Source organism: Protopterus annectens, chromosome 5.part0 (genome assembly GCF_019279795.1).
Source record: "Protopterus annectens isolate FY-2018-M chromosome 5.part0, PAN1.0, whole genome shotgun sequence".
Classification (NCBI taxonomy): domain Eukaryota; kingdom Metazoa; phylum Chordata; order Ceratodontiformes; family Protopteridae; genus Protopterus; species Protopterus annectens.
The window spans coordinates 761349320-761361989 of NC_056735.1; the positions used below are offsets into that span (position 1 = coordinate 761349320).

Below are 12670 nucleotides of genomic sequence, written 5' to 3' on the forward strand. Positions count from 1 at the left end.
GTGCTAATCCTACTTTTCTGCCTAAAGTGATTTCTAATGTGGCATTGAACCAGTCTACATTTGCCTACTTTTTATGCTAACCCCCAAAATGACGGGGAAAAAGTTTTGCATTCTTTGGATGTACATAGGCAGTTGAGGTATTATTTGAGCAGAACCAATGAGTTCAGGAGTTCTCAACAATTATTTGTTTCTTTTGCTTTGACTTCACGAGGGAAAGCTGTCTCGAAACAAACTATTTCCAAGTGGATTAGCCATTGTATTGCTTTTTGTTACTCTCATCATGGTAAGGATGTTCCAGCTGGGATCAGGTCTCATTCTACTAGGGCTACGGCCCCTTCTACTGCTTTTTTGAGAGGGGTAGCTACTAAAGACATTCTAGAAGCAGCTACTTGGAGTTCTGTACATACCTTTACAAAGCATTATCATTTACCTCTTTATTCTAGGTCTAGGGCTGGGTTTGCCACTGCAATCTTACAGGGCATGTCAGCAGCTCCTACTGCTATTTAGTTGACCAGCCTCCCTTTTTTCCGTTGCTCTGGGATTCTACCCTTATGTCAGGACTGCAGCAATGGGAGACGAAGAACATAGTACAGTTTTGTACCAACCATAAATGTAGATGTTCGAGGATCTCCATTGCTGCAGTCCAATTTTCCCTCCCTCCTTCCCCCTTTTTCTTTTTAGGTTGAGGTTTGGGTGGTGTTTTTTTTTGCATTCTGACGTCTGAGGCAAGAAAGACTGAGGTTATGGCGTCGGCCATGCGCATTTGTACTGACACGTACTGATGTCAGTCTCGAGCGCCGATGACCGACGCCGGTTCTAGCCCTTTGGTATTCGGGCCGATGGTGGGCAGCGGAATACCCTTATGTCAGGACTGCAGCAATGGAGATCCTCGAACATCTACATTTATGGTAGGTACAAAACTGTACTTTGTTATCTTTATTGATATTCAATGTAGCTGGAAACCAAAGTTTATTAATGGTAACCTTAAAAAAAAACTTTTGATATCTATATGTAAAAAGACTATGTGCTTAAACCGTACTACTTTCACCCTTACCTTCTTTGTCACCGGGCAATCAGCTACTTCTGTTTAGGACTGTTAAAATATGCATCGCAACTGTAATAAAAAAGATCTATTAGGGTTACCACCTGTCCCACTTTGCGAGAGACAGTCCCTCTTTGGGCAGTTGTGTCCTGCAAAAAATTGAAAAAATGGCAAATGTCCTGAGATTTTAGGACAAAAATATTTCCTGTATTTTATGTAATAGTTGCATAAAACAGTCATTCTGTATCTGAAACACCTAAATGTTATAAGAAACAGAATACGCAACTAAAATACTACAAGAATAACCTTTTATTTAGGCATAAAAGTGAAGTTCTGTCCTTTGTACTTGCTGTGGGTATGTTTTGCCCTGCAAAATCTGACGTTAGTACCCAAAATGTCCCACTTTGGGCATTTGAAAAGGTGGCAACCCTAGCTACCGTAAGAAATCTCTTTGTAACGGTGTTACTCTCAAGGACATGCGCGGAGTCTGACAATGGATTCTGGGAAGTGTAGTAGGTACGATGCAATGGGATGCGTGCGTTTGTGTATGTTTCCTGCTGGGAGGTTGGATGCTGGTGGATAAAGTCTTCGGTAAGTGACTCCAATTTAGATTGAGAGTTGCTTTTCGTGTTTGAAGACAAATGTCTTTTTGTTTTAGAAGGCTAGTCCGTGTTACTGGATTTTGCTAGTTTTCACCGATTTTAGACATACACAAATGATGCTAGGCTGTTTTTATGGATTATTAAATAGGACATCTAACATGGAGGAAACACAGGTATAGTGGCTGCTGGCTTGAACTGCTATTCAAAAGACAGGCACATTGAGCTTATCTTTATTGGGTGTAAGACAAAACAGTGATGATGTACCTTGAGTGATAGATTCATATTTTAAAATGCGCATTTCCCTACCTGCTAAATATATAATGTTTGCATCACCAGTTGTAGTATGCATTGGGCTATTTGCTGCAGTTATTATTTTATCGCAGTATAATAAACACAGTGATGGTAGGCAGCGACAATAGAAGATAACATAAAAAAATCTTATTAAAAGTGTGATGCTCAACACTTTACTTTCCGATGTGATGAGATGACTGTGTTTTGACATGTAGTTAATTAATTTTTATGTCCAGTTTTACACATTATTTGTGAACTAAGGTTAATGCATTCGTTGATTTCTCTGTTCCGTTATCTTTTATTTCAGTTTCGCTGACTCTGCACTGCCGTTTGCGCCAAGCGTTGAATTGCTTTAGGGCTATACATGCTTAAAGTGCGCAATATAAAATTATGTGTTGCAAATGTTCTGTTTTTCTGCGTCCTTACTGTGTACGACCGTATTCTTACCATTTAGGCTGGTGCAGGTTCGTGCAGGCTGTATGTTGTTATCTCTGCAGTCCAGGTGCAGAATGCATAATCTGTGTCGCTTTATGTGCAGTTTCTGTCACAGACATGACTATCACTTTTGTAGTTATGATAAAGATTGCTTATTTTGGAAAGTAAACGGGAACTCATTACGATGACAACCCCTGCTCGTTTGGGCTTTTATGACCTTGAGTAGACCCCACACATTTCTTACCCATTTGAAGTAGATGCCTGTGCACTTTAGTGCTGCAGATTTGTTTTTGCTACATTTGAGGTGTTTGAAGTGTATGTTTGTGTAAACTGTCTCCCAATATTTAAAGGCAAGGGGGGTTGGGGTTGGGGTTGGGGGGGGGGGGGTTGTATGGATGTAGTGCTATAGGGCTTGTATTGTAATGTACCATAGCTGTCAACAGCATATAGATCAGCTATAAATGTAAACGTCTGATATATTAAAAGCATACAAGTTCTTAGTAGTGTTTTATAGTGTTTGCTTGCATTTTAAGAACTGCATAAAGCATGAGTTGTAGTAGGTGATACTGAAGTGAAACGTGTTACTTGGTTGCAGATACCAAAGAAGTAGAACCTCTCCTATTTTTGTTGCTGTTGTCTCATGGTGCTCCATGAAAGGAACTCTGATGGAGTAATTTCAGCGTAGGCAGCCAGCCTAATGAAATGACTGCTATAGAGGCTATTGCATGCAACTTAGCCAGCCTAATGAAATGACTGTTATAGAGGTTTCTGCATGCAACTCAACGTAGATATTAGTAGGATTTCAGAAGCATATCGAACCCCTATAAATATCATCTTTCATAACCTGCAATGTAACTTGCCATTGTTTCGTGAGGTTATCTTGTGAAATCCTTGAGGGAAGGATGCTTCATTAGTTAAAAAAATGTATATTTCTGATCCATAATAGATTATTTTCCAATTTCTGCTATCTATATTCCTCCAACCACTACTCTAAAAATGATTTTTTTTCTCCATGCTGAATTATAAAGTTGCAATGAAAAAGTAGTGTAGTTTTTGTGGAGCTAAATCTCATCTGTACATACTGGAAGATCAGGTGTGAGCTAACAAATTGGGCTAGCACTACTTGTCTGCAACATCATAAGACATTCTCTAAGTACTGCCTCATTAACAGACTGGATTCCAACTGACAAACATGAGGAACTCTTTCACTTTGAAATATTTTTCTGGGCTATATTTACTACTGCCTTGTTTTTTTGTAGTGTATTTAGGAAGAAGTTTTCGGTGGTGGTGCTGCGGTAGTTAGACATTGCCAGTTCGATTCTCAGTTAGAGCGTCTTTTGTTTAGCGACATGCGTGAATGGCCGTTCCTTCGTTGAAGGTTTTGCGTTAGGCCCGGCAAGCCAGCGCGTAAAAATCTACTGCCAATCATTAGCGGACCGGAGTTCCGCTGTGGCGACCCCCAACCGGGAAAAGCCGAAAGACGCAAAAAAAAAAAAACATTTAGGAAGAAGGTTAAAAGCTTCTTATGCTTGGAAAGCTCAGACACTGGTCCTCTTCACTATAAGTACTACAGAACTGAATACTTCATTGATTGGAAGCACATCTTTTAAGAGAAAAACATCTCCACAACCACTTTTCACCTGTGCACCTTCCAGTGCAATAAGAACAATGCTGTTTTCTTAAGGTAGGCAGAAGCAGGTGTCATATGTAGTTCTTCCAAGAATGAGTCAAACTGTTGATAGTAATGTCAACAAAGGTAAGATAATTGAATTAAGTTCATCCAAACTACTTTGGCAAAAACAGAGTATTCATCTTTATTCACTGTTGTGTGACCTCAGAGTTGATATATGTAAGTTTGGAGGTGTGGGTACTTGTCCCATCACTGGATGGGGAGTGCAGGGGGGTTTGCCCCTTTGCAAAAAAGAATATTTCCAAGGTTGGCTTAAGTAGTTTTGATGAATTTATTTTGCAAATTTTATCGTCGGTGATGTTTGTGCCAATCTATTGACGTGAATCCATTCAGCTTAATTTTTAAAGATGAATGTAGAAGGACAAAACATGAGGAAAAGAATGAGAACTCTCAGTTCTTGTGCTTGCCAGAATATTCCCATTATTTTTTTTGTTAGTATTGTAAATGGTCAGCACTGTATTTATGATGAATATTCATTGCCTTCATTATGTCAAAATATTCAAGAATTCATTAAAGCCCTATTGAGGTACAACGTCATAATTTCAAAATCACTTTTTTGTTCTTTTAAAGCATATAGCAGTGGTGGTGCTACGGTAGCGTTGTTGTCTCACAGTACGACTCTCTCTGGTTCGATTTTCAGCTAGAGCGTCTTCTGCGTGGAGACATACGTGAATGGGCATACCTTCGTTGAAGGTTGTGCGTCAGAGCTGGTGACTCGGCACGTAAAAGCCAACTACCAATCATTAGCGGACTGGAGTTCCACTGTGGCGATAACCGGGAAAAGCCGAAAGACACAGCAACATTCTTACTTATTGCAGCTTAAAAGCTAGTGCTAACAGCTGGAAGTATTTTTCACTATTGTTATACTATAGTAGGCTTGTTCTGGTTGATCCTTTATACCGAATGAAAATTAGTACAGTTACTGTGAGATCTGTTCGTAAATAACGTAGGTGTATGGTTGAAATGGCGTTAGTTCATATGCAAACAGAAGTATATAACCTCTTGAACTATGGCTGTTGTCCTTGTATATCTTTGTAAGTAAGGATTCAAAAAATGAAGCAACAAACCAGTTATGAAATGTAATGTGCTAGATATTAGCTTAGCCAAGTTTTTTGATTTTATAAATTCATTTATTTACGCATCATGCATTAATTACATTTATTTTTATAGACCTCTTTTGATGATGTTTAGTTTAATCAGCAATAATTTGTTTCTGCTTTTAAACAGTCTTTAAACATATTTTTGTTAGAACGTATTTCAAGCATAACAGATGTGGAGTCTAATTTAACTTTCATTGTTAATTTTCTTACAGGTTCATAGGTTAGTACTAGGCTAGCTGCCTTTGTGGGACAGTTTAAGCCTAGAGAGTTACCTGATCTGTGAATCAAACCGTGCATCTTATGTCTGTAAATTAAACACCTTAACCATTATGCTAACCAGTACATTTATATAATTAATTGGATATATTTAAAAGGAATGAAACATTAAACCTTATTTAAAAAAAAAGGTGCGCGTGTGTGTTCATGTGCCTGCGTATGTGTGTTCATTTTTGTGTTTGCATATGTGTTATTTGCATTTGTGTGTATGCATGAACACACACACATGCACGCACACAGTTGTTTGTGTATATGTGTGTGTATAAAAGAAAATAGAGCTATGTTTTAAAAATTTGGAAAGCAAAAACCTTAGTAAATGAACCACTGAAGTAATACAATTCTGAAACCAACACAGTAAAAACAGAGACTATTTCGCACTTTCATCCCAATACTTTATTAACTTGGAACTTCATCAGAGTAACTCCATTTAAATATCATCACCTATTTAAACTTTAAAAGACCGCCACAAATGCAAACAACAACCAATAAAAATACATAGAAAAAAATCACATGATGAAATTCTACCAATAAAAAATTGAAACTTTCTTTCATAATTTAGGAACACAATATCTATATAAAAAGTTATATAAAGTATCTACCTGTAATACAGTTCTCTAAACATTAAAATTATTACTACATTAATCTAAGTTTTAACAAACATTTAATATTAATCATTTCATTGAGGCCAGGGAATTTATTGACACATAATAAAATTTGCCATTTCAGATTTCTCGGGCCTCTAAAACTGTATTACTTCCATTAGTAAACCTATCTAAATTAATTTGTTCAAGGACAAAGAATTGAAACTTCCTAAAATGGTCACATTGAATGCTATGCCTAGCCAAGGTATTTAAAGTATCCTTTTGTTTAATTGCATTTATATGTTCTCTAACTCGAACATATAATTCTCTAGTACTTTTACCAACATAGAATTGAGAACAAATACAGCACAAGGCTAAATATACCATATTTGAACTACACAACCTTAAAACACTGGACCCCACCCAGTTTGGGTTCGTGAAGGGCCGATCTTGTCTCCTGAACCTGATTGACTTCTCCGAATCAGTTTCCAGAGCCGTGAACGAGGGTAAGACAGTCCACACAGCCTATCTGGACCTCGCCAAGGTCCTTGACACCACCCCCCACTCTGGAATCATAGATAAACTTACTAAGCTGAGCATTAATCCCTACATCACTCAATGGATTGCCAACTGGCTTACTGACAGAACCCACACTGTAAAAGTAGCTGACTCCAAATCCAGCTCCAGACAAGTGACAAGTTGAGTACCTCAGGGTTCAGTCCTGGGACCTCTCTTGTTTGGCATCTAATTCTCTGAAGTACAGGCCAGCACTAAGGGACTCTGGCTAACAAAGTTTGCAGATAACTGCAAACTGGGAGCCATTACTGAATCCCCAAATGATGTCGATACTCTACAAAAGGACCTTACAGAAACAGATGCTTGGTGCCAGAGCCATGGGTTCAAGCTCAATGCCAAGAAATGTATAGTTATCCCCTGTGGGAAAAAACATGTACCCGTGAATTACCACATAGGTGGCAGTACACTAAACACCGAAAGTGTGATAAGAGACTTAGGGACACAGGTGGACAGTGGTCTCACCTTCAATAACCACATCGCCACAACAGTCAGGAAATCCTTCTATGTGGCACACCTCATCACTAAGGGCTTTTCATCCAGAAAAAAGGAGGTCATTGTCCCACTGTACTCATCCCTCATTAGACCAATTATAGAATACAATGTCTCATTTGGTATGTACCTTTCAGGACATCTGCAACAACTGGAAAGGCCGCAGAAATACCTCACTAAAAGAATCACAGGCCTAAAGCAGATGGCCTATGCTGACCGCCTTAAAAAACTCCAGCTATACTCTGTCGCATATCATCTACTCCAAGGTGATCTCTGCTTAACATACAAGGCCATGTCAAACCCAGAGCTGTTGGACATGCTACACTTAAAAAAATCCTAATCCCTCAGAGTCACACGCTCCAGGGATCTAAACCTTGTCATCACAATAAACAAAACATGCTGGCGGGATAGGTTCCTGACCCAGAGACTCCCCAAACTCTGGAATAGACTGCTCATACATGTCAAGCAGAGCACCTCTTTGGCCCTCTTCAAAAAGAACCTTGATGATTGGATGGGGGAAAGGAAATTCACCCCGAGGATCACATCAGTCACCCTGCTAGACAGGGGTCCAGGGAAGTAAATAGTGTAGGAAGAAACAGCCAGGGAATTGTTATGGCTAGGCTTGTATAGGCCCTAGGGCCAATAGCCTAGTACCAACCTATGAACCTATGAACAAGTGTACCTACTTTGGGAAATATAAGTAAAATGTAAGTGTTCAAAATGAACTAAAATTTGAATTGCTTACGTATCTACATTGTTTACAGTTGGCACAAATGGATGTGCCGACTGAATTCCCAAAATATTTCGTGCCTGTAATGGGATTTGTCTCCAACATTTTTTTTTTAATTAAATGATTTTTTTGTATACAAATAAAGGATTACTGCCAATAATGTTGGTAAGTTCAGAATTTTGAAGTATAATTTTCCAGTTTGAATTAATGATAGTTTTAACTGCGTAACTGTCAGTGGTCATAGCTAAAGGAAAGGCTAAACTTTTATCAGTGAGTTTATTTTGTGCTTTTTAGTATTTCTGTTTTCAGAAAAACTACATTTAATAATTATTATTTGCATTTTCATAGCCACCATCCCAAATTTATGAAATTAAATAATTTCAGGGGACAACTTATTTGAGTCAGTCGATCAATTAGTGATGATGTCCAAGTCATTCAAGAAGTGCAATTTATTAAGCAACTTTTCCTGGCTAGGGAATATCCCTTATTTGAACCTGACAAAATAGCTGAAGAAATTTTAAGGGATCAACAGTACAAGTTTCCCCCATATTAACTCATCAAATTGTAGTTAAAGAAAAAGCATACACAAATCATTTAATCTTAGCATTCAATGTGACCATTTTAGGAAGTTTCAATCCTTTGTCCTCAGACAAATTAATTTATAGAGGTTTACAAAAGAATGTAATACAGTTTTAGAGGCCAGAGAACTGAAATGACAAATTTTATTTTGTGCTGATAAATTCCTTGGCCTCAATAAAATGATTAATATTAAATGTTTGTTAGAACTTAGATTAGTGTAGTAATAATTCTAATGTTTAGAGAACTGAATTATAGGTAGATACTTTTATACATATTTTATATATATATATATATATATATATATATATATATATATATATATATATATATATATATATATTGTGTTCCTAAATTATGAAAGAAAGTTTCTATTTTTTTTACTGGTAGAATTTTATCATGTAATTTTTATATGTATTTTATTGGTTGTTATTTAAAATTTTGGTAAGATTTTAGAGTTTAAATAACTGATGCTATTTAAATGGAAGCATTCTGATGAAGTTCCAAGTTATAAAGTGTTAGGATGAAAGCACAAAATAATCTCTGTTTTTACTATGTTGGTTTCAGAATTGTATTCCAGTTCCTGTGGTACTTCAGTGGTTCTTTTACTAAGGTTTTTGTTTTCCAAGTTCTTAACACACCTTTGCTACAGATCGTTTTTTCAGTTCTTATGTTTTAAAAAGGTTTGTGCATGTGTATGTGTGTGTATGAAATGGGGTAAGAAAACCAAACAATCTGGTTGGCTAATACGGCTGTACTTTCCTGATGCATTTCTTGAAGTCTGCAATTGTGATCCTCAGAACAGTGAGTCTAGAAGTGCAAATACAGGGAATACATAGGAGCTATAAGATTGTAATACCTTAATGTATTTCTTCTACCATGAGGTACAGTGATCTTAGAGTTAGCATATTTAGGTAGACGGACTAGGATTTAAGAGGTTAGAGAAGAGAAGAAAAGAGAAGTTAAGAGAAGTTTCATTGGAATTAAAAGAAGTTTTTAGATTTGATGTATTTGTTTGGAAAGTAGTGCTTTATTTTTATTTATTTATTTATTTTTTTGAAATTTCAGGACAAGGAGACAATATATGCACAGCTAAAGTAAGTCTCCTACAAATGACTGCATAACAAAAAAATGCTGTTTTATAGATGCATCAGCGCATGCAAGGTTCTGTTCCAACAGGTACTACCATGTGCTCAGGCTTGTATAGCACTTGCACATTGAGCTTGTGCTTTGCTGGTTATTGTTAATTTGGTGTCTGGATGTTCTCTTCATGTGTCTGTGAGTTTTATTTGGGTACTGTATTCCATACTTCCGAAAAACATAAAGTAGAATCCATGCTGGTTCACTGGGTACTCTAAATTGTATTGTATTTATCTGTACCTCTGTGGCCTGATTCAAGCATGAAAAGGGCCAAAGAAAGACCAGTCTGTTCATCTTTCTTCACAAACAAATAAGTAAAAACATTTCAATATATTTTATAACCGTGTAAATTATTACATGGGAATTATATTTATTTTTATGGAGATGCAGGATGACAATGCAGTATTAGCACACTGTGGCTCAATAAACCACATTGTCATATAGCGACACTCTGTGTTTTGATGGTGGATGTATACATGTAGTATTCTTGATGGTCTTGATTGCTGCATCAAGATTCCATGTAAGAGTCTAGAATGTGAATGTCTTACAGTCTTTGAACATGTGCTCCTATCTGTAGTATGAGCACCCAGGTGCTTCACTGTACTGCTAAAATGGGCATCTCTGTCTTTCTTTTTTTTCAATTTGAATTCTAAGTTTAAATTTCATAAATGATACCTATATGTTTTATAGGGAATTTAATGTAAAATAGTTCATCACTTCATTTTAATTAACTGATTGTTGTGTAGGCTTATGACTTTCTACATGTGCTGAACTTTGGTTTAAAATGATTAGGTTAGTCACATTAGGGACCCTTCTGTCAATCTGCTGTGTGCCATTTGACAGCGACTTTTGTAAATATTGTTTCACACTTGTGTTTGTAAACCATATTTTAGATGTGAGTCGTTTAAACTCAGTGTTACAGATAAAGTCATGGTAGGTTATAGATCTCATGTTGCTCAAGATATTCCGTTTTGACAGAATTATGGGCATCTGTTAAAAATAATGTACAAGATCCTCAGTTTTCATGTTTTGTTGGCTTTCATTTTAACAAACTCATTATTGTGCAGCATTATAGCTTTTTAACTGGACTTTTGAAATTAATTTTTAATGTAGTTATTTTAGGGGCCCTCTTTCAACCTACTGTCTGCTGCTGTGTATTTGATTTGTAAATTTTGTTCAGCCATTTTCCTGAATTTTATTTTGATCTGAGTTGCAGGGATTCAATGTCATAGTGCAAGTGGGGCTGACTCATAAATGGTATTTTGAAAATTTGAACTCAGTATGTTAAGTCTTGGCAACATTATGGGCATTTAAAACATACATTGATAATGTTTTCTTTGCTTTGTAGTGGAAACTGTTTAGCTTATAGTTTCGGGGATAAAAATCTTTATTTGTGGATTCATAAAAAAAAATCTTTATTTGTGGATTCTGTTTTTTTCTGCATTTTAGAAGATGTTTTCTGCTTTCATAAAGAGATGAACAATTGATTGCGTTGTCATCTTTTGTTGCAGGTCAGAGTTAGTGGTGAGAAAAGAAAATAGCTGCCAAAGAGATTTTGAAGACTTTGAAAAAGAGGGGATCTATGATTAAGGATCGTTCAACACATTATAACTTCGGTTTGCCAAAAATGGCTCCTCTGTTTTGGAGAAACCCAAAATCTATTGTTGTAGCAATTATGCCATTAAAGATTACAATGTAAGGAAAGTTTAATGGCTTTAAAGTTTAAAACATTATGCCCTAAAGATTTGAACAACACATGCAAATGGAAGCAATTAAGTAGTACTGTTACCTCCTGTTACTGGACCAGTGCTTCAGTATTAGTCTGTGTTTTTTGGATAGTTAAACATTGAGATTTTAAATACATATTGTTACCTGGAGGGCACTCATGGCAAGGCATCAGGAAAGCTTTATTTTGGCTTTAGTAAAGCCTGTTGCATTTATTTTTTTATGCTCTCTTCTTATTTGTAGCTCTTACATACATCTCAAATCAAACCTGGATGTAAACTCTCTTATTGACTACTGTTATATGTGAACCTATCGATTATCTTGAGTATTATCAAAAACAATATTAAAAGTATGATTAAAATTAATATATAGCTCATATAGCATACACATACACTCCTTTCCTTTTGTAGAAATACCATGCTGTTTTGCAGCTGTGTGCAGGTCATAATGGGTGAACTGAGAAACCTCCTTAATTACTGTACCATATGTAGTTCTTATGTTATTAATAATGACACTAACAACCACACAGTGGAGAGGCAAGCAAAATAACTGGGCATTTTAACACTCTATCAGATGAGCTTGAGTAACCAAGAGGGGAAACATGAAGGTAGTTTTAGCAGTTTTAGTGGACTCTGACATAGTTATAAGATATGAGAAACCAAATATGACAGTCACATGGCATGGTGTACCCAGCAGCATATCAGTGTTACAGACATTGGGGTATTAACCCACATGTATCAGAAAGCACTTCTTGAATAACCCAGTGTATCCTGAGCAGACTTTTCCTTTCCATTGCACTGAACCAAACAGGAAACCATTCAAAGAAATTAACCTGGAAGTTTTATGAGTACCTTTGAGGTCAGACATATTTGCTGCTAGTGTCACTTCTTGAGCTTGGTAGGTGTGTAATATATATGTTTGAGAAACAGCAGCAAGAGCCCGTTATCTGAGATAAACTTAAAAACAGAGAAACAGAAACATATTGGAAAAGTTACTCCAAGTAGGAGAAGTCGATCTTGCCACCTCAAGCACATTAGCAAAACAAATACACCTATAAGAGCTATACTGTCCACTCCACAAAAACAAGTAAATTTTTTTTGGTAATTGGGATAGGCTGATGGAGCAAATTCAGAGCCCCTTTTCAGCAGCAGATATTAGCCTCTCAGTCAATTAATTTATATGTGTTATGGGGTTTGACGTTCCCACTCTGGGCTAGTAATCAAGGAGCCTGAATCTTCACCACTGGCACTGGAGAGGGACATTCACTTGGAACAAAAATGGATACAACCATGATGCAGCTCTCTGCATCAAGCACAATTTCCCTTAAGAGCACACAGGGAACACACTCAGTCTGGGGTCTGGATTTCTCTATTTGTCTCCCTCCAGGTCCCCAGTAAGACTCCCCACTGGCATAGCT

The 12670-nt window shown here is 36.8% G+C and overlaps 1 protein-coding gene across 3 annotated transcripts in view; it reads left to right on the forward strand.

The window, feature by feature from the left end:
• Nucleotides 1-1551: 1551 nt before the first annotated feature.
• ELMOD1 (ELMO domain containing 1) overlaps nt 1552-12670 on the forward strand; it is a 736789-nt gene continuing 725670 nt past the window's right edge. For 2 of the 3 annotated variants that reach the window (XM_044072606.1, XM_044072608.1), the window contains exon 1: nt 1552-1633. The gene's annotated coding sequence lies outside the window, so the exon portion shown is untranslated. The other variant, XM_044072607.1, reaches the window with a different exon arrangement.